Genomic DNA, 27,052 nt, shown 5'->3' with positions numbered 1-27,052 from the left:
CTATTATTATATTATATTCCATTTTCTTATATTCTACTCTATTTTCTATTATATTTTCATTATTATTATATTACATGTTCTATTCTATTCTCTATTTTCTATTATTATATTATATTCCATTTTCTTATATTCTATTTTCTATTCTATTTTATTCTATTTTCATTATTATTATATTACACGTTTTATTTTCTATTCTATTCTATTTTCTATCATTATATTATATTCCATTTTCTTATATTCTATTTTCTATTCTATTTTATTCTATTTTCATTATTATTATATTTTCTTTTCTATTCTATTCTATTCTCTATTCTATTCTTTCTATTATCATATTATATTTTCTATTATATTTTCTATTATATTTTCTATTATATTATATTATTATGTTATATTTTGTATTATATTATATTTTTTATTATTTTCTATTCTATTTCTATTCTATTCTTTTCTATTCCATTCTATTTATCATATTTTCTATTATATTTTCTATTCTATTCTGTTTTCTATTCTTTTCTATTCTATTTTCTATTCTATTTCTATTCTATTCTTTTCTTTTTTCTTTTCTTTTCTTTTGTATTGTATTATATTATATTTTTGATTCTATTGTTATTATTATTATTCTATTCCATTCCACTCCATTCTTTCAAAACACTCGCTGAAAACCACAAGCCATACATGTAGCCTTTAACTTATGACTGCAACCGAGCCCACTGTTAAATGAGACAGTTGTTAAGTGAATTTTGCCCCATTTTGTGACCTTTCTTGCCACTGTTGTTAAGGGAGTCACTGCAGTTGTTAAGCTAGTAACACAGTTGTTCAGTGAATCTGGCTTCCCCATTGGCTTTGCTTGTCGGAAGGTCACAAAAAGTGATCACATGACCCTGGGACACCGCAACTTCCATAAATATGAAACCGTTGCTAAGCATCTGAATCTCGGCCATGTGACCCTGGAGATGCTGCAACAGTTGGAAGTATGGAAGTATGGAACATGTCCCCTTTTTTCAGTCCCATTGCAACTTCGAATGGCCACTAAATGGAATGGTTTTAAGTCAAGGACTACCTATATGAAATAATTATACTGCCATTCAAGTTTCATCCTCACTAAAGTTTCTTCATAACCAGCCTCCTTAGAATAATTAAGTCTGTCATCTGCACCTCAATAACTGTCTGGTTTGGTTCTGCAACCCAACAGGACAGACACAGACTCCAGAGGATAATTAGGACTGCAGAAAAAAACAATTACTACCCACCTGCCTTCCATTGAGGACCTGTATACTGTATGAGTCAAAAAGAGGGCTGTGAAAATATCTATAGACCCCTCACATCCCATAAACTGGTTCAACTCCTTCCCTCAAAACGACGCTATAGAGCACTGCACACCAGAACAACTAGACACAAGAACAGTTTTTCCCCTAACGCCATCACTCTGCTAAACAATTAATTCCCTCAACACTGTTCAACTATTTACAAAGTCTGCACTACTATTACTGTTAATCTTCTCATCACTCCTTATCATCCATCCCCTCCTACTTGTGACTGTATGACTGTAATTTTGTCGCTTGTATCCTCACGATTTATATTGACTGTTTCCTAGTATGATTTGATTGCTTATTGTACCCTATGACTATTATTAAGTGTCGTATCTTATGATTCTCGACTCCTGACGAATGTATCTTTTCTTTTATGTATACTGAGAGTATTTACACCAAGACAAATTCCTTGTGTGTCCAATCACACTTGGCCAATAAAGTATTCTATTCTATTCTATTCTATTCTATTCTATTCTATTCAATTCGATAATGTTCAACTCTTCTAAAACAGAGTCGTGTGAAGTTATTTTTTTATAAAAGTTTTTTTTTAAGGACAAACACTAACAAACACAAAAATAGAACATCAACATAAAACCATCTGCCAAAATACAGCATATCGGTTGGTACATCTCTTTTGTGCAATGTCATAATATCAACATTCCAAACATATGTTCATATTACATAAGTCAACTATACATATTATATTGTATTATATTATTATTATATTATTATTAGACTCAACTACAAGTTCACATAATTCTTATCGAGCAAATCTGGGTTTTAACAAATCTGAGAGCATACAATTCATTTCATTATATTCAATTATATAATATCATTATATTACATTATCTTGCATATTATACCATTCTTTTTTATAACATATTTTACTTCTCTATTTTCTTATCTAACCATTGATAAAATAAATCACAAATTTTGTAATTTTTTTTATCTTCTTGCTCTCTAATTGCTAGTGTCAATTTACCCATTTCTGCACATTCCATCATTTTCTTAATCACCTCTTCTTCTATTGGAATTTTTTCACTTTTCGAGTGAAGTTTTAAAGGGGTTCTTTGTTTTGGAGAAAGGTTTGAATAAAGCACAACCTCGAAGCGAATTCACAAAACAACTTTTCCGTCCTTCTAGATCTGTGATGGCGAACCTTTTCCATGTTGTGTGCCAAAAGTGTGTGAGCGTGCACGCAATGTGTTGAAAATGCCTAGCTGACAAAGACCACCTGAGAACAGAACTACACACCCTCACTAACGTATTAATTTCCAACGGATTCCAAAGAAACACTATCACCAATCTAATCCGAAAAGAGATACCCCCAAAAAACCAAGACACAGAACAAGACAACGGTATCGCACTCCTCCTTTACATCAAAGGCAGCCCAGACAAAATCAGCAAAATTCTCCACAAACACAATATCAGGACAGCCTTCGGCACTGACCAAAAAATAGCCAACATCCAAAGAAACCCCAAAGACAAGACAGCTAGAAAACCAAGGAGTTTATAAAATACCATGCAACAATTGCCCAGCCACATACATTGGACAAACCAACAGGAGAATAAATGCACAAATTTTCATGGGTACGGGTATGTAGGTCTAGGTGTGTTCGGGTCTTCTCCCGTGTAAGAGTAAGAGTATCTTGGTGACGTTTCGGCGAGGTCCCACTCGCCATCCTCAGGCTGGTGCTTTCGGCTTTGTGCCAGTGCAAGCCCAAACGTCGCCAAGATACTCTTGATCTTACACGGGAAAAGACCCGAACACACCTAGACCTACATATATATAAATTAATTTCCACTTAGTAGATTAATTAATTGACCTATCATTTACGAGGCAGGTGTGTGATGAAGTACAGCCGCTGATATAACTAATACAGTTGGTACTTTTTACAGGTGGCCTTCAACCTATCCCATATTACTATCTAAACTGAAGTATAATTACCCAGTAGTGGTCCATATGGCTAAATATTGACATCAGATCAGCCATCAATAGAAATCCCAAATTTTTGATGACTATCCGGGCAAACGTTTAGAACAGTTTTTATTTTATTTTATTTATTTATTTGATTTATTTTATTTTATTTGTCAATCGCTTACAAGATAATAGGTATAAATATAAACATGAGTAAGAATACAGGAAATAGGATAATAGGATAGGATAATAGGACGGGGACGGTAGGCACGATTGTGCACTTATGCATGCCCCTTACGCAGTGCTGCAGTTCTGGTGGAAAGATAGCCCCAACCTTACAAAGAAGCTCAAAGCTTGTGTTCAAAGGCAATTCTGCCAAGGGTCTACTCTGTACCCTTGCAAAAGCAATAACGTCCGATGCCGACGGGTTGAAATCTGAAATTTAAAGCATCTACTTTGCATGAGAGTTTTTTGGAGGGCTCGGTGCGTTGGAGCAGAATGCCATCGGAAGTTCAGATGCAATCCAAAAGTTTTCAGATGAACAGATGAAAGAGGTCAAAATGTGACTTGGCTGGGAGGTCCTTCGGTGCAAGGCAAGCTGTTGGATTGTCTGCGGGGCTACACAGAGCCATCTTGTTTCTCTGGCATGCAGGAGATCCGTTCTGTTTTCAGGAACATAAGTGGAGGAGGAGAGAAAAAAAAATTGATTCAGTAGTATTGGTATCAACAAGCAGGGAGCAGTAACAAAGGGATAATCACACAAAGCACATTGGAAAGGAGACATTGTTTTACAAAGGGCTCTAGCTAAATAGAGGGGGCACGATGGCTCAGGAGTTAAAGATGCTGAGCTTGTCAGCTGAAAAGCAGGCATCCCAGGTTCAAGATCCGAGCACAGCACCATGGGGTGAGCTCCCGTTACTTGCTCCACCTAGCAGTTCGAAAGCATGCAAATGCGAGCAGATAAATCAGTACCACTTTGATGGGAAGGGAGCAGCAGTCCATGCCTCTCTGCGTATAGTCATGCTGGCCACATGACCCTAGAAGTGTCATTGGACAACATTGGCTTCCTTGGCGAAGAAACGGAGGTGATGATTTTGGTCACCACACTGTAAAAAAAGATGTGGAGACTCTAGAAAAAGTGCAGAGAAGAGTAACCAGGATGATTGGGGGACTGGAGACTACAACATATGATGAATGGTTGCAGGAACTGGGTCTGGCTAGTTAGTGAAGAGAAGGACCATGATAGCAGTCTTCCAGTATTTGAGGGGCTGCCACAGATAGGAGAGGGTTCAAGCTATTCTCCAAGGGACCCGAAGGCCAGACAAGGAATAATGGATGGAAACTGAACAAGGAGAGATTCAACCTAGAAACAAGGAGAAATTTTCTGACAGTGAGGACAATCAACCCATGGAACAGAAGTTGCCTTCGGAAGTTGTGGGAGCTTCATCACTGGAGACTTTCAAGAAGAGATTGGACTACCCTCTGTCAGAAATGGTGTACAGTCTCCTGCTTGGTCAGGGGATTGGACTAGATGACCTACAAGGCCCTTTCCAACTCTGTTAATCTAAGATGTATGAGCACCACCCCCTAGAGTCAGACCCAACTGAACAGGGGAAACCTTTATCTATCTAAACAAGAAGTACAATCTTTATAGAGCGAGGAGGTGGAAAAAAGATTTTCCAAAGTCTCCATCAAATTTATGCCTAGAGAAATTGGATAGGGAGTTTACTCACGTCTTCAAGGGGAGTATCTTAGAAGGTTCAATCATGACAACTGGACCAAAGCTTATTAAAACTGAGACATTTTGTTACTCATCAGACATGACTGAATGCATAACAACATCATCATCATCATCATCATCATGACAATTACTTCAAGGATATGGGCTTTGGACAATGACCTCAAAAGTTTATCTAAAGGTTGGATCATGGTAAATGGACACAGGTTAATCTTTGTTAATCTGAGGCATTTGGTTGCTCATCCAAGCAACTTCATCAGTCAGAGAAAACTTAGTTAGGCAGAGAGTCATTGGAATGTACCAACTATGGCCCTACCAAGAGTTTCCCCCCAAAATACGTTGCAATGTGTCAATGAAGACTCAATCATCCAGGTCAAAAGTGTCTAAATTGTGGCAACTGGACCAATTATTGTTAATCTGAGATGTTTCATTGCTTCGTAGACACTTTTGTCTACAGCAGCACAGCAGTCAGAGTGCAGTACTTCAGGCTACTTCTGCTGACTGCTGGTTGCCTGCAATTTGGCAGTTCAAATCTCACCAGGCTCAAAGGTTGACTCAGCCTTCCATCCTTCCGAGGTCTGTAAAATGAGGACCCAGATTGTTGAGGGCAACAGGCTGATTCTGTAAACTGCTTAGAGAAGGGCTGCAAAGCACTGTGAAGCGGTATATAAGTCTTAAGTGCTATTGCTATTGCTTTTTAGCCTGGATGATTGAGTCTTCATTGACAGACAGACCTCAAAAGTTCATTCTCCTGGTAGAAACAGGGTGTCAGGATTCAGCAATCACTCTAATTAAATCATGATTCTCGAGCCAAACTTCAAAAAGCTTCAAAGGATTCATTAGAGGCGACCTACGGGCACTGCCCTGTATGAAGCCAACCCTGGCATATGTAATTTACACACACCGGTTTCCCCCCTCTCCCGTGGGTGTCTCATAAACCAGATTCTCCAATTGAGCACATTCACAGGCTGGGTGTCACCATTCATGTTTAGTTTAGTTTAGTTTAGTTAGATTAGTTTAGTTTAGTTTAGTTTAGTTTAGTTTAGTTTAGTTTAGTTTATTGTCATTGCACCTCGTACAATGAAATCAAACACCATCTTCAGTGCACATCATGACCATGAAAATAAACATAAACACACATCCTTCACCCTCCACACAATGAACCGAAAACTCCCAACACCACACCAACGCTGCACTATACAGCAGAATTCAAAAGAGCTACTGCCCTGGGGTAGAAGCTGTTTTTCAGCCTATTTGTCCTTGTTTTTATTACCCTGTACCGTCTGCCAGATGGTAATAGTTCAAAAAAAGGGTGCCCAGGGTGAGATGGATCTTTGAAAATGTTTTGAACTTTCTTAAGGCAGCAGGAGCTATAAAGCTCTTCCAAAGAGGGGAGAGGGCAACCCATGATCTTCTGGGCAATGACGTTAACCCTCTGGAGTGCTTTCCTATCTGCCCCTGTGCAATTGGCAAAGGTGCAGTAAGTTAAAATGCTCTCTATAGTGCAGCAGTAGAAGGTCACCAGCAGTTTTTCATTCAGTTGCTTTTTTCTGAGGAGTCTCAGGTAGTATAATCTCTGCTGGGCCCTTTTGACCAGGGCTGCAATGTGGGGACCCCAAGTCAGGTCCTCTTTTATGGTAACACCCAGAGACTCCAATTAAATATATTTGTGGGCAAAAGCTGGTATCTTAGTTGCAATCTTATAAAGATAAGAGTTGGAATGTACTTTCGCTTTCAAACTGCTGTTCTTCCAGATTTCCTCCCCCCACCCCTTTTTTTTTTAATGGCAACTCCTAAAACAGGCATAGGAATGTTTTATGAGTTGACACAGGGCCTGCTAGCCAGATTCCACTTGGTTTCTTCTTTGTTATTTTGCTGAAACGACGCTCACCAACCTTTCCGTTTTGTTTACCTCAAGTGCGCGAGTGTCATCATGAGAGAACTTGTGCTGTTGGTTATTCTGCACAGCGGGCAACAGTGCTAGAGGGTTAGTCTGGACTCAGGGAAGCAGTGTTTCTGTTAGATCGCGGGAAAGGAAACTCGAGACCAGTGTGACTTTTCAGCTCTTTATTTAATGTATAGATCTGTACAAGATCTTGGAACTGCGGCAGCCCTTCATATAGGGATTGCTCGTGGCTTGCAACCAATGACGGCTCTTTGAATCTCCCGCGATTGGCCCGGCCAATCGCGGTTGATTCGTAGGGAGCCAATCACTGTAGTTCATTTAACCAATCGGCTTGCAGAATGTGTGGGCCAATCAGAATAGGGTATTTCGAGTATGCTAATATAGAACAGTTTCCACTGGCCCCATTCCTGAGGACTTGTTTTTTTTTCCCCCCCCTGTAAAATCTCCTGCTCCACAATCTGACAACCAGCCCACTTGGAGGGAAAGCTCACACTCCTTTGCAAGGCCGGATGCTTTCTATGTGCATACGTGCAACACGCTTATCTCCACCAACCTGACACTAATTGGATCTGTCCAGATTGAGAGATTTGAGCTGGGCTTTTGAATTCCCATAGCTCAGCTCTCTGTGGCCAGTGGAAGAACAAGGGTTGAATCTTAAAGGCTCTCAACTCATATATTCCCAGGATAAGAAATGTTAAAATCATATATGCTTTCATCTTGCTTTAATGTTGTCCAGTGTCATATTCTCTCTCTCTTTCTCTCTCTCTTTCTCTCTCTCCCTCCCTCTCTCCCTCCATCTCACTCTCTCTCCTTCCTTCTCTTTCTTTCTTTCTTTCTTTCTTTCTTTCTTTCTTTCTTTCTTTCTTTCTTTCTTCTTTCTTTCTTTCTTTCTTTCTCCCTCCCTCCCTCTCTCTCTTTCTCCCTCCCTCCCTCTCTCTGTCTCACTCCCTCCATCTCATTCTCTCCTTCCGTCTCTCTCTTTCTTTCTCCTTCCCTCTCTCTCTCTCTTTCTCTCTCCCTCTCTCCCCTCATCTCACTCTCTCTTTCCTTCTGTCTCTCTTTCTTTCTTCTACCCTCTCTCTCTCTTTCTCCCTCCCTCCCTCTCTCCCTTCATCTCACTCTCTCTCTCCTTCTGTCTCTCTCTTTCTTTCTCCCTCCCTCTGTCTCTCTCTCTTTCTCCCTCCCTCCCTCTCTCCCCTCATCTCACTCTCTCTTTCCTTCCGTCTCTCTCTTTCTTTCTTCTTCCCTCTCTCTCTCTTTCTCCCTCCCACCCTCTCTCCCTTCATCTCATTCTCTCTCTCCTTCTGTCTCTCTCTTTCTTTCTCCCTCCCTCTGTCTCTCTCTCCTCCCTTACCGCTGCAAAAAAATAAAAGATGAAAATAATTCTAACAGTCTCTAAAAAAAACACTCAAGTGCACCCAAGGTGACTCAATCTGTTTTTTCATATAAACTATAAAAAAACACTTCTGTGCATGTTAAACAAACAGATAAATAATGAGTACCTTATTTGAACTACAAAACTCCAAAGGATAGGTAAGATATTGACAGGTGCTTTTGATTTGGGGTGACTATGCACAGCTATCACTTGAATAGAACGTCATTGTATTATGCTTGTGTTTTTAATATTGTTGCTAGCTTTTATTTTGTAGATTCGTATAAGCGGTGTAGAGGCGAGTTTGGAATTTAGTTGAATTGTTCAAAGAAATAGCAGCAAAGTGGCACTGTACCACTTTGAATTGCTGAATTTATATCTGCATAGTGCTGTGGAAAGTTAGCACCTACCCTTCTCCTAGAAGAATGAAATATTCTAGGAAGTATTAAAAAGGTAGAATATTTCCCATAAAAGAGAAAGAGAAATCTTAAGGGAGACAGAAACTCAGCCCCAGCTCCCTGTCCCTCAGCAGATATTTTGGTGCCAGCCTGTCTACAAGACAAAAGACCTTCAGCTCCAAGGTGATAGGATTATCCTTCAAGGCAAATCCATTCATCCACAATAGGAGCTGCATTGCATCAGCCCAAGTTTCAACCAAGCTTGACTCAGAAAAACTACAAAGTAAGCCATGGCCCCTACATGGCCCCATGGGAGTCTGACAGCAATCAATAGGATATATGTCCTTGCCACAGGAACAGAAAGCTCAAGGCCAAGGCCCAAGAGAGGGTATAAATAATCCTCTCTCTCCACTCCATGGGTTTAGCTAAACCCATGTGACCTAAAACCCATGTGATCCTGTCCATCAATAAACCATCTTTCCAATCACCCTCCATGTTTCCAGTGTCTTTCTCCCCACTTGGAACTGAAACCAGATGGATATTTCTTCCAACAGTGCCTGGCGTAACACCATCACTAATCATGAATGAGGAAAGCATCAGATGAAACAAAAAAATTATGACAAAGTAGAACATGTCCCCCTTCCAACCTAGATAAGTCATCGAGATATGTGTATAAATAATCAAAGAGGGAATGCATGCTTATAAAAATAAGTTTTCGGGTGTGGGGATGGGGAATTGTTGCTGCTATGAAGAAACCTCTGGATTTATTGGTTCCTAGCCAAGCTTCCTTCTTGTCAGTTCTTCCAATAAGTACATGCATTAATTGATCGAGTAGGTGCCATGCTGGCTCAGGAATTCTGGGAATTGAAGTCCACAGGTCTTAAAGTTGTCCATCCCTGCTCTAATTCCGAAACTAAGTTTTAAAAAGCAACGGTCTCTTATCTATAATTTTGGAAACACTGGAAAAAAAATGGGGGGAAAATGTTTCTTCGAGCTCTCTGCAATTCCAGCCATGTCCACTTAAGTGAGAAGGAACCTATTCACAGGCACGTAGTCTTAACATTGCAGCTTCTGCTATGTTTTCTATTCTGTAGCTGATAAAAAGTTTCTTTGGATGAGCTTCTGGATTTCTATTTTCCCATCCCTTGAAGGGAAGAACGCCGTGGGAATGATCCATGTAGCCCCCTAGTGGAAAGGAAGGGAACTACTTCAGGCTTCCTTGGTGAAATGCAACTAACAAGACTATAAAACAAAGTCAGGTCCATTGTGTAACACAGCTTACGCAAGCAGATTCCATTTGTTTAATGCGTGCGGGATGTACAATTGTCTTGGCAAAGTCCTCCTCGAAGAGCATTGATTACTTTCGCCCATCTGTTTTTAAAGAAACCATCAATGTACAGCACGCTACCCAAGCGTAACCCTTATGTCATTTTAAATGAAGGATGGATACGTCTATTTTAAGACTACCAGATCCGGAATGCTAAAATCCAGATGACAGCTCATTGGCAAACTAAACTATACGGGGGCAGGGAGGAATCTAACCTTGGCTGCCCTCTACTGATTAACCAGACTTTGCCTGGTATGGTAGCCCTCATTAGTGGCTGCAGGTCTTCCTCCTAGCTGCCTACTGTTACTCAGGGGTGTGTTTTGCTTACTCGTTAATCGCACGTTTTTCCCCATCCCTTGATTGTTTGGTTCCAATGTGTACTTTTCACTTTAGAAGGAATTAAGAAGATGTTGGATTGCTCTGAATATTCTGAGCCATGAGAGAAAGAGTTCCATGGGTAAATATTGGATAAATAGCAGCCATACCAGGACTGATCGACACACAAGATCACATTATTAGCATCATAGCAAGTGTCATGCCACTGTCAGAATCTGACTCCGAGGAGGAAGCTGACAGGGAGTGGGAGTGTAGCTCCCTTGGCTGTGGAAGAAACTGGGGAAGGGCAAAGTCCGACTGGGCAGAGCAGGAGAAGTAGAACAAGGGAGAGGGAATTCAGAGGAAGACTCAGGCCCACCCCCTCTTCATCCTAGGACACGCAGGGAGGAATGGAGAAGAGAGCAACATAGGTTGCATGGCTTACGGGGGGAGGAAAAGGCCCTGATTCCCTTCATCAGCTGCAGCTGAGAACACAGTGTATAAAAAGGCAAGCTGCGTAAAGCAAGCTGTTGGGAACAAACGTGACTTTATCTTGTATCATCGTGGCTTATCTGTGTTCCTGGCGTCTTCCCGACTGCGTGAGTTTTGCCGTCCTTTCAAGTTTGAAATTCCTGCTCCTGCCCTGCAAAACTAATTGCTTCAGTTTGGTTTGTTTGGATTTTAAGTTACAGTTTGTGTATACCTTGTTTTGGACTGAATTCTCTGCAGCCAAAGGCTGTTCCTGGGAGAGTTTTTCTCCAGCCCGAAAGGTAACCTGGACATTGGGGGCAAAGTTGGAGATAATAAAGGGACTCTTGTTGCTTATCTGACTGTGTTGCCTTTGTGCCATGCCCCGGGTCATCACAGCAATAGCATTTAGAACTAATGGCTTACCTTGTCAGTGTTGATCAGTTGCAACAGTGTTTTGATTGGTGCCAGGTCTCTACAGCCTCAGGCAGAGAAGGGCTATTCTGCACCCCTCCCTCAAAAGGTTCTTTAAAATGCAGAGTTTCCCAGCATTCTTTTAGGAACCTCCAACATGCAAACTGTGGTTACTCATCCTAAAAACGAATCCTCTTTACCTGGAGCTTCAAATTTTGCTGTTTGCTCGGAAAGTGTGTAGCTAAAAGTCAGTCTACATTAAGTCTACATTTAACTTTGGGGATATTTCTTCATAACCAAACAAAAGTGTGTTTTCTGTGCAGTTCACACCCCTGGCTCACTGGATCTGGATGCCACAAAGCAAAGCCCACGTTTTGTAATTAAACCCCACCCCCCGTTATGACTGGCAGAGTGCTGCGGGAGGCTGAGTGCTGTCATGCCCTCCCTGGCCACACCCACCCTGGCCACGCCCACCCCAGCCTTCTGAGGTCAAACACAACCCTGATGTGGCCCTCGATGAAATTAAGTTTGACACCCCTGACGTAGACTTATATAGCGCTTCACAGTGCTTTTACACCCCTCTCTAAGCAATTGACAGAGTCCGCCTCTTACCCCCAACTATCTGGGTCCTCATTTTACCCACTTTGGAAGGATGGAAGGTTGAGTCAACCTCGAGCCTGGTGAGAATCAAACTGCCAAATTTGAGTCCACAGTCAGCAGAAGTAGCCTGCAGTACCGCACTCTAACCACTGCACCACCAGGGCTCATATTGGATACCATAAGATCTACACCCACTTTCTGGCTACCAGTTTCATGCCATATTCCTCTAGTCCAACTTTGCTCGAGCAGGAGATCTTATATCATTTCAGACAAATTGTTGTCCAGTCTTTTTTTGGGGGGGTGGAAGGCCTTCAGTAATGGAGTACCCACAGCTTCTGAAGGCAAGTTATCAGGACAGCCAAAAATTGGCTGGGTAACAACTTCAGTCAACTTTAAGGGGTGTGCGTAAGTGCACAATCGTGCCTACCGTCCCTGTCCTATTGTCCCCAATTATTAGTTCCTATTTCTTATATTTAAACTTATGTTTATTCTTATTTCTACTGTATTGTAAGCTTTTGACAAAATTAAACAAACAAACAAACAAATAAATAAATAAAAATAAAATAAAATAAACAAACTTCAGATCTGAATGCAAGAATGGTCCTATTTTGCTCCTTCAGAGTGTCACAGCCTTCCATGCTCTACAGCTGAACCAGAAGGAGTTAATATACATCATAAGACCTGGCCAATCCTCAATAGGTTGCTTTTTAACTATTTTTAGGTAAAGGTAAAAGTTTCCACACTAAGGAGAAATTTCCTGATAGTGGGAACAATTTACCAATGACTACGTGATAGTCATTTCTGGCTCTAGGGGGCGATGCTCATCCCATTACAAAGCCAAAGAGCCAGTGCTGTCTGAAGACGTCTCCGTGGTCATGTGGCTGGCATGACTGAACGCCGAAGGCGCATGGAATGCTGTTACCTTCCCACCAAAGTGGTCCCCATTTTTCTACTTGCATTTTTACATGCTTTCAAACTGCTAGGTTGGCAGAAGCTGGGACGAGTAACGGGAGCTCACTCCGTTATGCGGCGCTAGAGATTCGAACCACCAAACTGCCAACCTTTCTGATCCACAAGCTCAGCATCTTAGCCACTGAGCCACCATGTCCTTAACTATTTTTGACATACGCTAAATAAAATAACATTTGATAAAGAAGTTTGCAAAAATAAAATTTCACATACCAATCCTGTTGGGTTACCTAAAGATCCGGTGAGTATATTCAAAGGGCCACTGCCGTTTACAAAATAGAGAGCTAAATTTCAAAGTTAACCAGCATGGTTTCTATGGTGGGGGGAAAAATGTGTGTTTTACATATTCCTCCATTCCCCTTGTCAAAAGACTTGCAATGTATTGCCTAGATAATTCAGGTTGCAGTCACAAAGTGATTTGGGGAACGGTTCACATTGATTTTTCCTTATCGGTGACATTTTTATCGTGTTTTAAGAAAGCCATATGTTGACCCCTTTGAAAAACACAGGAATGCTCCTTTTCAAAGTATATTTCTCTGCAATACATCAGGTTCAAGTATGTAAAAGACCAAAGGAAAGCAATTATGCGCTTAGAGGCAGCACATAAATATAATGGAAGGGCAAAGAATTATGCTTCTAGAGCCGAGAAGGATCCATCCACGTGCTTCAAGTTTTGTTATTTCTTACATTTCCAGTCTTAGATTCATTAGAGTTGGAAGGGACCTTGGAGGTCTTCTAGTCCAACCCCCTGCTCAAGCAGGCAGGGGGGGATTCAAATTTCTTAACAACTGGTTCTATGGGCCTAATTTGTGGGTGTGGCATGGTGGTCATGTGACTGGCTGGGCATGGCATGTATGTAAATATTGTAAATATATATGTAAAGATTGATTTTTTTTTTAAATTTAAAAAAAGAGCAACTTTTACCCAAAATCAGGCAAAGCAGGCAGATTGAGCTGCTTGCAGAATCACAGATTCATTCAGAGATCTACCTTTCTGCAATCTGCTGCCTGAGTCTGCACTGAAAAAATAGAAGCTTCAGTCCTAAGGAAGGTTCAGCTCTGCTCTCAGGCCACTTCTCCCTCTCCCAACCCCCTGAATACCACCCCTGACTGGGCCCCAAGGAAGCCTCCTGGGTGGGGTGGGTGGGGAGGGGAGGGGCCAGCCAGTGGTGCGATTTGTCGGTTCTCCGAACTGCACAGAATCGTAACAACCGGTTCTATGGAACTGGTCCGAACTGGTAGAATCCCACCCCTGCAAGCAGGAGACACTATACCAGTTCAAACAAATCTCTTCTTGAAAGCCTCTCATGAAAGAGCACCCAGAACTTCTGCAGGTAAGCTCTTCCACTGATAAATTGTTCCCACTATCAGGAAATTTCTCCTTAGTGCGGGAAGAAACATCCATCTGGTTCAGTTCCAAGCCAGGAGAAAGGCACTGGAGACAAAATGGAGGCTGGGGGCTAATTGGAAAGAGGGTCCATTTCAGTGGTGGGATTCAAAAAAATTTTTACTACCAGTTCTGTGAACGAGGCTTGGTGGACGTGAAGTGGCTTGGTGGGCATGGCAGGGGAAGGATACCGTAAAATCTCCATTCCCACCCAGAGGTGATATTCAGCAGGTTCGGACCAGTTCTGGAGAACCGATAGTGAGAATTTTGAGTAGTTTGGAGAACCAGCAGATACCACCTCTGACTGGCCCCGCCAACCCCATCTCTTCTCTGCCTCCCGAGTGTCAGCTGATCGGCTGGGTCTTCTTTGGTTGCCCTGCACAGGAGAACGGAGCTGGAAAGCAGGTTAGTGAGGTGGGGGTGGGAATGGAGATTTTACAGTATCCTTCCCCTGCCACGCCCACCAAGCCACAGCATTTAAAAAAAGACCATTTTTAGCTATAATACTTACCTTCTGCTGCATCCCTGGTGAATAAAACAGCTGAGGTGTGGCAAAACTGCTCTGCTGCGCGAATCAGCTGTGCTCAAAAATAAGGAAATAAAGCACAGGAAAAGGGCTGGGGCGGGGGGGCGGGGCCAAATGATCACCGGAACTACCAACCAGGTAGAATTCCACCCTTGGACACACCCTATTCCTGCAACGGTTCTTTCTCCTGCGTAAGATTGGAAGTATCTAGGCAACGTTTCGATGAAGTCTCATTCATCATCTTCAGGCTTGTGTCTTCTGCTCTGTGCTTCTCAGAGTAAATCAGAGTAACTCTGAGAAGCACAGAGCAGAAGATACAAGCCTGAAGATGATGAATGAGACTTCATCGAAACGCTGCCTCAGATACTTCCAATCTTACGTGGGAGAAAACCTGAATAACCGAAGATAGATAGATAGATAGATAGATAGATAGATAGATAGATAGATAGATATTAATTACAATAATTCAATTTCATTTCAACCGTAGGTCAACTGGGTACATATATCTTGTGCTTACAGTTATATTTAATACTTTTCTTATCCATGTAACAGTAATCACATTTTCTTATATTTCTATTATTTAATACATCTATTTTTTTTTAACAATCTTATCTTAGTCCTTTGTATATTCATCTAGTCCATTTTAATTTGTTTTATTTTCCAACCATTGATAAAATAAATCCCATACCATACAATATTCCGTTCCTCCTTTTTCTTTGATCATTAATCTTAACCTATTCATTTCTGCACATTCAAATATTTTCTCAATTATTTTTCCCTCTATCGGTATCTTATCGCTTTTCCAATTCTGAGGAAATACAATTCTAGCTGCTGTTAATACATGTATAATTAAATATGTTCTTTCTTTACTATAGCCCAGCCTCATCATCATTCTTGTTGCTCTTCTCTGCACTCTTTCCGGAGTCTTAACATCTCTTCATCGCTTCGCACCTCCGCACAAAATGCATTTTCTTTTGGCACGCGTTGCTTTTAATAAATTTTGCAACGAACACCTTTTCCTAACTCAGTGTTTTTGACAGTGCTATATTTATTAGTAGGTGCTTGTTGTACTTTTAAAAAGTTTGGGGAATTGCTTCACAGAGTTCGGAAAGGTACACAGCCCTTGAAGGACAACTGTGTTTTCGTTCCTGGAGCGTTTTGTGGCCCCGTGGTCAAGAGAATCCTAATGGATAATATTTTCTTTGACTGACTAGAAATGTGTAGATGAAGTAGGCCAACTGCTTACACAAAAGGGGTCATTTTGTTGCCTGTTCTTTTGGGGGATGCTGCTTGAAAGGGAAAAAAGCCAATTCTAAAAATAAAAAAAGTGATTTTGAATTTTCTATCATTGGAAGGGAGGAGGAAATTCAACCAAGAATGGTTATAACAGGGATTGCTGATAAACTGTATAAAAAGCAGGAGTCGCTTTATATCTCCAAGTGCACTAAAATGAAACCGTTATTTTAAAAAAGCTTACTAATGCTAGTAAACCCCATCTTTTCATTAAACCAGCAGTCTAAGATGCTATCTTTCTTCAGTATGAAAGCAATCCGATTTACTAAAATCTGGCATTCTCTCATTGCTCTGGCAATAATAACAGGTAGGTTTCTTCACATTAAATTTGAACTCTTATCAATCGGGGGGACTATTTCAGTGGCAAAGTTTATAATGGCTTTTTTCTTAAGTTTTCCCTCACTGAACTTTCCATTTGAAAAGTAGCCATTGGCTGAAAAGGTCGTCCCCCATTTCTTTCTCTTAGCACTTTCCCCCTGGGTGTAGGCAGTTCCAGTTAATTTGTGTGGCCTCAGAAATGGGGTAAGGAGGGAAGGAGGGAGGGAGGGAGGGAGGGAGGGAGGGAGGAGGGAAGGAAGGAAGGAAGGAAGGAAGGAAGGAAGGAAGGAAGGAAGGAAGGAAGGAAGGAAGGAAGGAAGGAAGGGTGAAGGGGTAAAGGAGGGAGGGAAGGGGGAGGGGGAGGAAGAGAAGGAAGGAAAGAAGGAGGGAGAAGGGTGGGGGAGAAGGAAGGAAGGGGTGAAGAGGTAAAGGAGGGAGGAAGAGTGGGAGAGAAGGAAGGAAGGAAGGGTGAAGGGGTAAAGGAGGAAGGGAGGGAGGGACAGCAGGAAGGATGGGGTGAAGGGGTAAAGGAGAGGGGGAGCGGGAGGGAGGAAAGGAAGAAAGGAAGGAAAGAAAGAAGGAGGGGTAAGGGGTAAAGGAAGGAGGGAGAGAAGGAAGGAAGGAAGGAAGGAAGGAAGGAGGGGTGAAGGGGTAAAGGTGGGAAGGGGTGGGAAGGAGGGAGGGAGGAGGGAGGGAGGGAGGGAGGGAGGGAGGAAGGAAGGAAGGAAGGAAGGAAGGAAGGAAGGAAGGAAGGAAGGAAGGAAGGAAGGAAGGAAGGGTGAAGGGGTAGAAGGGAGGGAGGGTGGGAGAGAAGGAAGGGTGAAGGGGTAAAGGAGGGAGGGAAGGAAGGAAGGAAGGAAAGAAGGAGGGAGAAGGGTGGGGGAGAAGGAAGGAAGGGGTGAAGGGGTAAAGGAGGAAGGGAGGGAGGGACAGCAGGAAGGATGGGTTGAAGGGGTAAAGGAGAGGGGAGCGGGAGGGAGGAAAGGAAGAAAGGAAGGAAAGAAAGAAGGAGGGGTGAAGGGGTAAAGGAAGGAGGGAGAGAAGGAAGGAAGGAAGGAGGGGTGAAGGGGTAAAGGTGGGAGGGAAGGGTGGGAGGGAAGGGAAAGAAGAAGGGAGGGAGGGAGGAAGGAAGGAAGCCATCAACAACCATGGAAAGATGAGCAGCCAATTGTAGGCTTTTGGGGAAAAGAAGTTAACTTTTCAAAACAAAGGTTTGCATATTTTATCATTTCCAAGCAGAATTCTTTCTTGGGAGGCAGCACACAGTTCTGGCAACACTTAAAAGACAAGTGGAACGGCATGCCTAAGCATTCCTCTTTGCTTTTTGCTCTTGCAAAATCAGAAGTGGCAGCTTGTTTTCCAGGAGGTCTGAATAGGCATCGGATGAAAAGTTGGATTGGATCATAAAGAGGGAAGAAAGATCATATGAATTTCAGTGGCAAAAAAATATGGGACGGTCTATAAGTCTAAGTGCTACTGCTAGTGCTATATCCGTAGTATTCTCAGGAAACTTTTTCAAGAGGCAACTGGACTTTCTTGTTTTTTCTTTTGAAGACATTTCGCTTCTCATCCAAGGAGTTTCTTCAGCTCTGACAGGATGGTGGGGAATGGAAGAACTGAAGAAGCTTCTTGGATGAGAAGCGAAACATCTTCAATAGAAAAAAAAAACCAGAAAGTCCAGTTGCCTCTTGAAAAAAAAAAGCACATTTGGGACAACCATGACCTGGATGACGGAGAATCTCTACTGACTATTCTCAGGAAACTTCTTCAACCACCAAGTTCAAAAGCCCCAATGCTCTTTCCTAATTTGTTTCTTTGAAATGCAACATTAACTACCATAGAGGGGGGGAAAAATTAATGCCTTGATGATTCTGATCTTTGTACTTACAGATCTGAATGTCTTTTCTAAAGCCCTCACTGCTACTCTGCCAAAACCATATTTCCTGACTGCTGGTTCCTTTATTTATTTCACGCGGCATAACAGAATATACAGCATGAATGCATAACGTACACAAAAACAGCATATAAAATATGTATCAAAATATAAAACGCCCTGATGGTGTTTTGAATTATGAATTGTTTTTTTAAAACATTTGCAATACGCAGGATGAATCAAAGTACAAATAAAATTGAATAATGCACGAACAGTTACTAGAGTGGCTAAACCTATGGCCAGATACCTAGATTGTTTAAACATTGGATATCAGTGCCCTTGAGAAATATGTGCTCCATGCACGGACCCGGGGAGCCTTCTGAGGGGCCATTCCCTTGCATTGTGAGGTAAGGTTTGTGGGACGTTCCCACAGTTACAGTCAGGATTATCAACCAGCCTCCATTTGTGTTTCCAATGTGGGGAACCTGCCATTGTTGGTTTGGATTCAGTTGAGCTGATACAGTTCGACAGAGCAGGGCAGAGGTGGTATTCAGCCAGTTCTGACCCAGTTCTGGAGAACCGGTAGCGGAAATTTTGAGTAGTTCGGAGAACCGGCAAATCCAACCTCTGACTGGTCCAGCTCCCATCTATTCTCTGCCTCCCATTGAGTCCCAGGTGATCAGCTGGGTCTTCTTTGGTTGTCCTGCACAGGAGAACGGAGCTGGAAAGCAGGTTAGCGGGGTGGGGAGAGAATGGGGATTTTGCCGTATCCTTCCCTTGCCACATCCACCAAGCCACGCCCACCAAGCCACGCCCACAGAACAGGTAGTTAAAAAAAATGAATACCACCACTGGAGCAGGGGGTGTCAAAATGGCGGCCCGCGGGCTGGATGTATCACACTCAGATCACAGCCACCCAGCTCCACGAAGAGAAAAAAAACCATCGCAATACGTCACATGACAGCAACATGGTGGCGCGAGTTTGACACCCGGGCTACGGAGGAATGATTTGAGCCTGTCATTTGTTCCTGTCTGGTTTGGCACAGCAACCAAACAGGACAAGAACAGGCTTCAATAGATAGTTAAGACTTCGAGGGGGGGGGGGGCGGAAGCAATTTCAAGCAGCCTGCCTTCCATTGAGGACCTGTACAATGCATGAACCAGAAAGAGGGCTGTGAAAATAACGAGAGACCCCTCACATCCTGGACGTAATCTGTTTCAACTCCTTTCCTCAGGACAGTGCTATAGGGCATTGAATGCCAAAACAATTAGACTCAAAAGACTTTTTCCCCCACGCCACCACTCTGCTGAACAGGCAATTCCTACAGCACTGTCTTTAGACTTCAGAAATTTACTCTTAATAATAGTATTGCTATTCTCATCTTCTCATCTTTTCTACTATCTTCTCCTATTGGTATGTTATGATTTATCATTTGTTGTTTGTATCTTATGATTAATGACTGTAACTATGATTTAACCTATCATTTTATTGTTTTATGTCTGTACGCTGAGAGCTTATGCACCGGATGCAAATTCCTTGTGTGTCCAATCAAATTTGGCCAATAAAGAATTCTACTCTGTTCTGTTCTGTTCTGTTCCGTTCCGCTCTGCTCCATTCTGGTTCTGTTCTTTTTTGGTCTGGTCTGGTCTGGTCTGGTTTGATCCATTCTCTTCTCTTCTCTTCTCTTCTCTTCTCTTCTCTTCTCTTCTCTTCTCTTCTCTTCTCTTCATTCCATTCTATTCCATACCACTCCTGTTCTATTCTATTCTATTCTATTCTAATCTATTCTATTCTATTCTATTCTATTCTGTATTCCTATTCTATTCTGTATTCCTATTCTATTCTGTATTCCTATTCTATTCTATTCTATTTTACTCTCCTCTCCTCTACTGTATTCTTATTTCTATTTCTATTTCTCCTTGGAAGATCAAAGCCAGAGGGCATTATGCTAGATTAGATACTACTGGTTCCTTCACTGATAGATGAATCTAAAAAGAAGCTGTTCAATATCTTAATTGCCAGCTCTAATGTTGGTTGCTATATCTGTGGTCATTAATTTGATATTCTTTTAATTTAGTCACTTTTTTTTCACTGTGCTCCTTGACTCTTATTATTAGAGCTTGCAAATCACTTGCATTTTGAGCTTCCAGAGTAGTGTAATCACTATAGCACGATTTATTGATGTTTCTTCTTCCAATTTTAAAACCATGTTCATCTTCTTCCAAATCAGCTTGCCTCAATATATATTCAGAATATAAAATGGCGATACATACAGGCGTTATTGTTATTGTTTGAAGACAGGGTTCCGCACCGAAGGAATCATTGGACCGGCAAAAACTGAAATATTATTCTGCTCCATTTCACTCTACATAAGATGCATTTGTGAAATTTAAAGATAGGTGTTGGAAGAAAAATTCAGTCCAGTTCCAAGCCAGGAGAAAGACCCTGGAAATAAAATGGAGGCGGGCTGCAGGGAAGAAGGCCTCTGTTTATTTGGTAGCCAGAAACCTCAGTGACAGCAACATGTTTCTGGGGTGGCTGACAAAATGGGGTTGAGATGTGAGGTTTTATACATTCTTTGCGGTTTTTTTATTCAGATGCCTGCTCTTTGTGAAATGCACTTTGACCTGTATGCCCGTTTAGTATTCTAATTATTGTTGCCTGATTCCCATTGTGGCCGGGATGTCATGCCCTGTTCTTGGAGATGACTTTTTAAATAAAGATGCCCACCCTGTCCTTTTAAATAAAATTATTTCTGTATTCATTCATTGATTGATTGATTTATATTCTGCCTATTATTTTCGCAAATAACTCAAGGCAGCAAACATATTTAACACACACCTTCCTCTTATTTTCTCCACAACAACAACCCTGTAAGGTGAGTTGAGCTGAAAGATAGTGAGTGACCCAAATTCACTCAGCTGGCTTTCGTGGCTAAGGAAGAACTAGAACTCCCAGTCTCCTGGTGAGTGGCCCAAATTCATTCAGCTGGCTTTCGTGGCTAAGGTGAGATTAGAACTCACAGCCTCTTGTTTTCTAGCCTGGTGCTGTAACCACTAGACCAAACTGGCTCTCTTATTTATTTGTATCCTGCCTTTTTTATTTTCACAAATAACTCAAGGAGGCAAACATTCTCATCCCCACCACGCATATGCAGACATACACATACACAGAGAGAGAGAGAGAGAGAGAGGGAGAGAGAGAGAGAGAGAGGGAGAAACCGACCTTTCGGTGTGATATTAGGAATGATCAATGTGCCCATTTATGGCATAAATGTCTTTCTGCATCTCGAGACCCTCAGCATTTCACTGCTCATGCAGATAATAACGGTACTTTGAACTTCCTGGTCATAACTCCAAGCTTCATTAAACAGAGTGTTTGTCACCTAAAATCCCTCTAAATGTCATTTTCCTCTCCATCAGGGAGAATTGACAATCCTGAGAAAAGGATATAAATAACAAAAAAATAACGCTTTGGCTATTCTATCAAATATTGACCGTCTGCTGGAGTCTGCATGCTAGAAGCTATTTGTTTAGCAAAGGAAGATCCTGAGATGCTATTGGTTCTCCTTCTCTGTCTCCTCCTTTTTCTTTCTCCTTCTCTTTCTCCTTCTTTGACTCCTCTTACTCTTTCTTTCTCCTTCTCTTTCTCCTTCTTTGATGCCTCTTTTTCTTTCTCCTTCTCTTTCTCCTCCTTCTTCTACTTCTCTTTCTCCTTCTCTTTCTCTTTCCTTCCCCTTCTCTATCTCGGTCTCCGTCTCCTTCTTGTCTCCTTCTCTGTCTCCATCTCCTTCTCCATTTCCTTCTCCTTCCTTCTTTTTCAAGCTATGGTGGGCAACCTGACACTTTAAGTTGCCTGGAATTTCAGCTCTAAAGAGAGACAAACATTGATGGAACTGATCAGGTAATCAACAGAGAATGATGATCATTCATCATTCATCCCCAGTGATCATGCAGAGCACCATTGGGTTCTCATTATTTCCTCTCCAGGATGTCCTTGATGACCAAAACACCACAATTCACCTGCATGTTGTATTTTTTGTAAATTGTCAGCTAGCAACATCCAAATTGCTATCTGGAATTTGGGATACTTTTGAGAGCTTCTCTGCCACTTTTAACAGGCAGGATGTTCATCTGCTAAATCATTGCTCCAACAAAAGACGGCTGCTGGCAACCCAAAAACGTATGACATTTTTAGAGAGCAAAGGATAAACACATACACAGAACCATAAAAATGGAATTACCCTATGCTCTGTGCAGATTTCCAATTTGTATTTGTTTGGTTGGCTACAGTAATCATATCCTGATTTCCATTTAGGAGCTTCATGTACTGCTCTCTCGTTCTCACTAACAGTGGGAACAATCAACCAGGGGGAATGGCTTGCTTTCAAGAGGTTGTGGGGGTTCCATCACTGGAGGCTTTCAAGAAGAGACTGGACAGTCCTTTGTCTGAAACGGCATAGGGCCGTCATGGCAAAACTACGGCATGCGTGCTGGAAGTGTCACGGTGATGACCCAGAGTGTAACACAAATGTAACAAAATCCAAAACGTAAATAAACGTCTTTTAATGCCTCCAACTTGGCCCCACTGTTCAACAATATTCAGTTGGAGATAAAACGTACTCAAAAATAATCTTCAAAAGAAAGCAAAACAGTCCGAACTTAATGAACAGATAGAGGTGAAATAAAAAAACCAAACAAACTACAATGATGAAACTTCCACAATGGAACAGGAGAAGTATTTACCAAATTCAAGGAGATAACAAGCCACAGTCTGTTGGAAAGACGCCAACCAAGATAACTTCAGACCAAAATAAAACACGCTTTGTTTCCAGCGTTTGCCAGTACGCAAGTCCAAACTCTTATTCAGTTAACACAGCTGCAGTCCATGAAGAGGATCAAGGCCCTCTCCTCCTGAGTAGACCACGTCTCTCCCTGATCCTCTCCTCCCTGCGTGTCCTAGGATGGATAGGGGATGGGCCTGGGTCTTCCTCTGACTGCTCAGCTGGCCTCTGCTCTTCCCCAACCTCCTCCACAACCTCCGGAGCCATACTTCCACTCCCTGTCGGCTGTTCCTCCTCTCCCTCAGAGTCAGTCTCCACCAGGGGCATGACAGATAGAGATAGATAGATAGATAGATAGATAGATAGATAGATAGATAGATAGATAGATAGATAGATAGATAGATAGCAGGGGTGGGATTCTACAGGTTCTCACCTATTTTCTAGAACCGGTTGTTAACAATCTAAGCAGTTCGGACAACCGGTTGTTAGAAAAAATTACTGGCCTAATCCTGTAAGGAAGGCAGGAAGGAAACATTCTGGTGTTGCTTACAGAAACTGCCTCTCTGTTAACTCTTATTACATTCTTGGCAGGACTAGACTTCCTGTCTCAGGAACGTCTCTGGAGTTTTTTCCCCCTCCTTTGCTGGTACTTTGCTTGTGTGGAGTGACCATTCAAAGTTACAATGGCACTGAAAAAAGTGACTTATGACCATTTTTCACACTTACGACCGTTGCAGCATCCTCACAGTCACGAGAGGCCAGGCAAGGAGATACATGCCTCGATGTGAGTGATATTGAGTTGGCCACACCCAGCCAATAACATGACCACCAAGCCACGCCCACCACCTAAGCCACGCCCACAGAACCAGTTGTTAAAAAATTTGAATCCCATCCCTGCATGATAGATAGATAAAGATAGTATGTATGTGTGTGTGCGTATGTGTATGTATGTATATGTATACACACATACATACAAAGAGAGAGGGAGGGAGAGGGAGGTGGAGGGAGGGAGGGAGGGAAAGAGAGGTAATCCTCAATTAACAACAGTTCATTTAGTGTCTGTTCACAGTTACAATGGCACTGACAAAAGTGACTTATGACCATTTTTCCTCTTACTACTGTTGCGCATCCACATGATCATGTGATCAAAATTCAAATGCTTGGCAATTGGTTCCTATTTATGATGGTTGCATTCTCTTGGGGTCATGTGATCACGTTTTGCAAAGTCAATGGGGAAGCCAGATTCACATAACAACTGTGTTACTAACTTAACAAATGCAATGATTCAACAGCTGTGGCCAAAAAAAAAAAAGTTACAAAATGGAACAAAGCTCACAACAAATGTCTCACTTAGTAACAGAAATGTTGGGCTCAATTGAGGTCATACATCAAGGACTACCTGTACCCCAGAAGAGAGAGGATGCATTCAAGAGGAGGAGTAACAGGCAACTCAGCCCAGATACATTGTGTGAGAAAAAGAGGATGAAGACAGCCCCTCCCTAATAGTTCCCGAGTATATTGTAGATTTAGATAGTAGTGTCTTCAGTCTGGCAAGATTCTGTCTTTAGGTGTGAAACCATAAAGAACTCAGCTTGGAAGAATTACCACGTGTCATTCTTGGTTTGGGACCTGTCCTTCCCATTCTTCTCTGATTAAAATTTTGGAAAATAATCCCTCTAAGATCCTTTCTACAGATGACCACTTCAAAGCTCCAAACCTTCAGTTCACTCGTACACGTTAATAACTGCAAGATTTATATAATCGTGGACAGGTTGGGAGATTCGTCTGAGATCTAATATCATAGGCAGGTTTTCCACATCTCCTCACATTATCTCAAGGCACAACGCTGTTCACACATTTAGCAGCCAGCTGTCAATGGTACTGCGATTGGGCGCAGAGAAATCCTGCATGTGTGAAACCGCCTAAATTGTTCACTTCCTTTTTTTGTTTGAGTTAACAAAAAAAAAAAAAATCTTGCTAATGAAGAAGGATATTCTCAACATGGCTCCACTTCCTGGCCCAGGCCTTGCTGGATATTTTCAAAGGAGCAAATTATAATTGGGTGACATAAATTCAGCGATGTGATTTAGAGAAAGGTTGCTTTGTCTGTATTGACCCCCAAAGGCTGGTGAACTTGAATGAAGAGAGTGAAGAAACCCCTATGGAAAAGAAAGGCCAATAAATATCGGTTCTTTAAAAGGAGGCTGAAATAGCCATTTGATGCTGGGTGGGAGTACAGGCAAGACCCTCCCGACACCTGCTGTACTTAATGGACTCTGAAATGTTGTTTCGGAATTAATCAAGTCATTTAAAATCATGGCTATGGTCCTTCCATTCATGACTTCCATACAGAAATGGGCTGATTCTGAGACGAATCCACTTTGGGTGACTTTGGCAGTATATCACGATAATTGCTGTTTTAGGGCTGCAAATTGGAGCTAAAATAACCAGATGCAAAAGAGACCAGCCATCTCAAGCTCTCAAGATGGATCTCCAAAGTTCAAGGAGAGTTCAAGCATGGAACAGGCAATAGAAAAGGGTCAAGTGTAAGGAGATTGTTCACATTCGGGCAAAATTAACTTTACAAATATATTGTCCAGAAGGGTGGTAATTGTCCCGTCTTTCAGCTATTCATACCTCATTGAATCTTCGCATTTCTTTCCAGGCATTAGAGTGAATCTCCCTTGCAGAAATAAATTTGATTTTGACAAAATATTTCTGGGTTTGAAGCCCAGAGTTAAATTTCTTTGGCACTTTAAATAATCCCCTTTAAGCCAACAAAGCAGGTTTCTGAGATCTTTGGAGAAATGTACATAGATCCTTCCAGTAATACATTAAACGGTCTACACCAGGGGTGTCCAACCTTGGCAACTTGAAGACCTGTAGACTTCAATTCCCAGAATTTCCTAGCCATGCTGGCTGGGAAATTCTGGGAGTTGGGATCCACAAGTCTTCAAGTTGCCAAGGTTGGACACCTAATATGGCTTCCAAAGCTGACACTCTGGTCTACACTGAATCTTGCATAGGAGGAGGGGAAACCATTTGGAAAATGTCTGAGGAATTCTGATTATCAAGCATATGCTACTTACCTAGAAAGTTTAGGAGGTCATAACTTAATGGTAAAATAAATACTTTGCATGTTAAAGAGAACACACGTTAACATAACCCTGTGCTTGATCAGTGGAATCTTCAGGTAGTGGAATAAAAATTGGAACCCATCGAAAGTCAGGATTTACTAGTCTTAGCTACACTGATTTATGGCCATTTTGAATGTCCATCTGATGTCTAAAGCAAATGAAAGAATGTGCTATGGGTTTAAAAGCCACCTCTGGTTTTTAGTTAACACACAATTGAAGGATGGAAGTGTGTTCAGCTGCTTATTCCCAAGACTGCACGCATCAAGAAACTCCTTCTCCCTTCCAGGGTCTTCCTTTACAAAGAGAAATCCCTCCCTTGCACAAAGCCATAGGCGCAGGAGTCCCAGTACAAGGCAAAACTTCAACAGATGGGCAAGTTGGCTTACCAGGGACTTTCTCTGAACTTGCCAGTGATAATTGGCAACTTCTCCTCCTGCTCGATACCTGTTTGCAGAGCTATTTGATATGGCTTCGCTCTCCGCTTCTTTTCTTGGGACATACGCTCCCATCTGCAGTTTCCAAAGCCTCCTAAGAATGTCCTCAAGCTGGATTAGGCTTCTAGTTATGGCATGAACCAAAGCTTATACTGGTCTTCAGGATCATACCCCGAGCTGGGCTGATGCTGGTTCACACCGGTTCGAGTGAAGCGGTAGTTAAGATTCTGCGCAGTTTGGTGAACCGGCAAATCCCATCCCTGGCTGGCCCCACCCCCACTTGTTTTGGGGTCATTTTCAGACGCTTTTGGAGAGCGTTATTGGGGCATTATTGAAAATGGCCTGAAAACTGCCCCGCAAAACTGGCCTGAAAACGGGCCAAAAAACAGGCTGAAAAATGGGCGGGGGCAGGGCAAGCCAGTTTTGTGATTAGCCCCAACTGGCTGAATCCTACCTCTGCCCATGAGGTGAGTGGCTGGAAGACAGGGCTGGGTGTGATGAATGACGTCACCCACCCAGTCACATGACCAACCAGCCATGCCTACCCAGCCAGAGAACCAGTGGTT

Source organism: Notechis scutatus, chromosome 4 (assembly GCF_049901735.1).
Source record: "Notechis scutatus isolate UNSWTSFEM ecotype Mainland chromosome 4, rNotScu1.2, whole genome shotgun sequence".
In the NCBI taxonomy this organism is placed as follows: Eukaryota; Metazoa; Chordata; class Lepidosauria; order Squamata; family Elapidae; genus Notechis; species Notechis scutatus.
The sequence above is the reverse complement of the archived record's forward strand: the minus strand, read 5'-3'. Positions refer to the sequence as shown.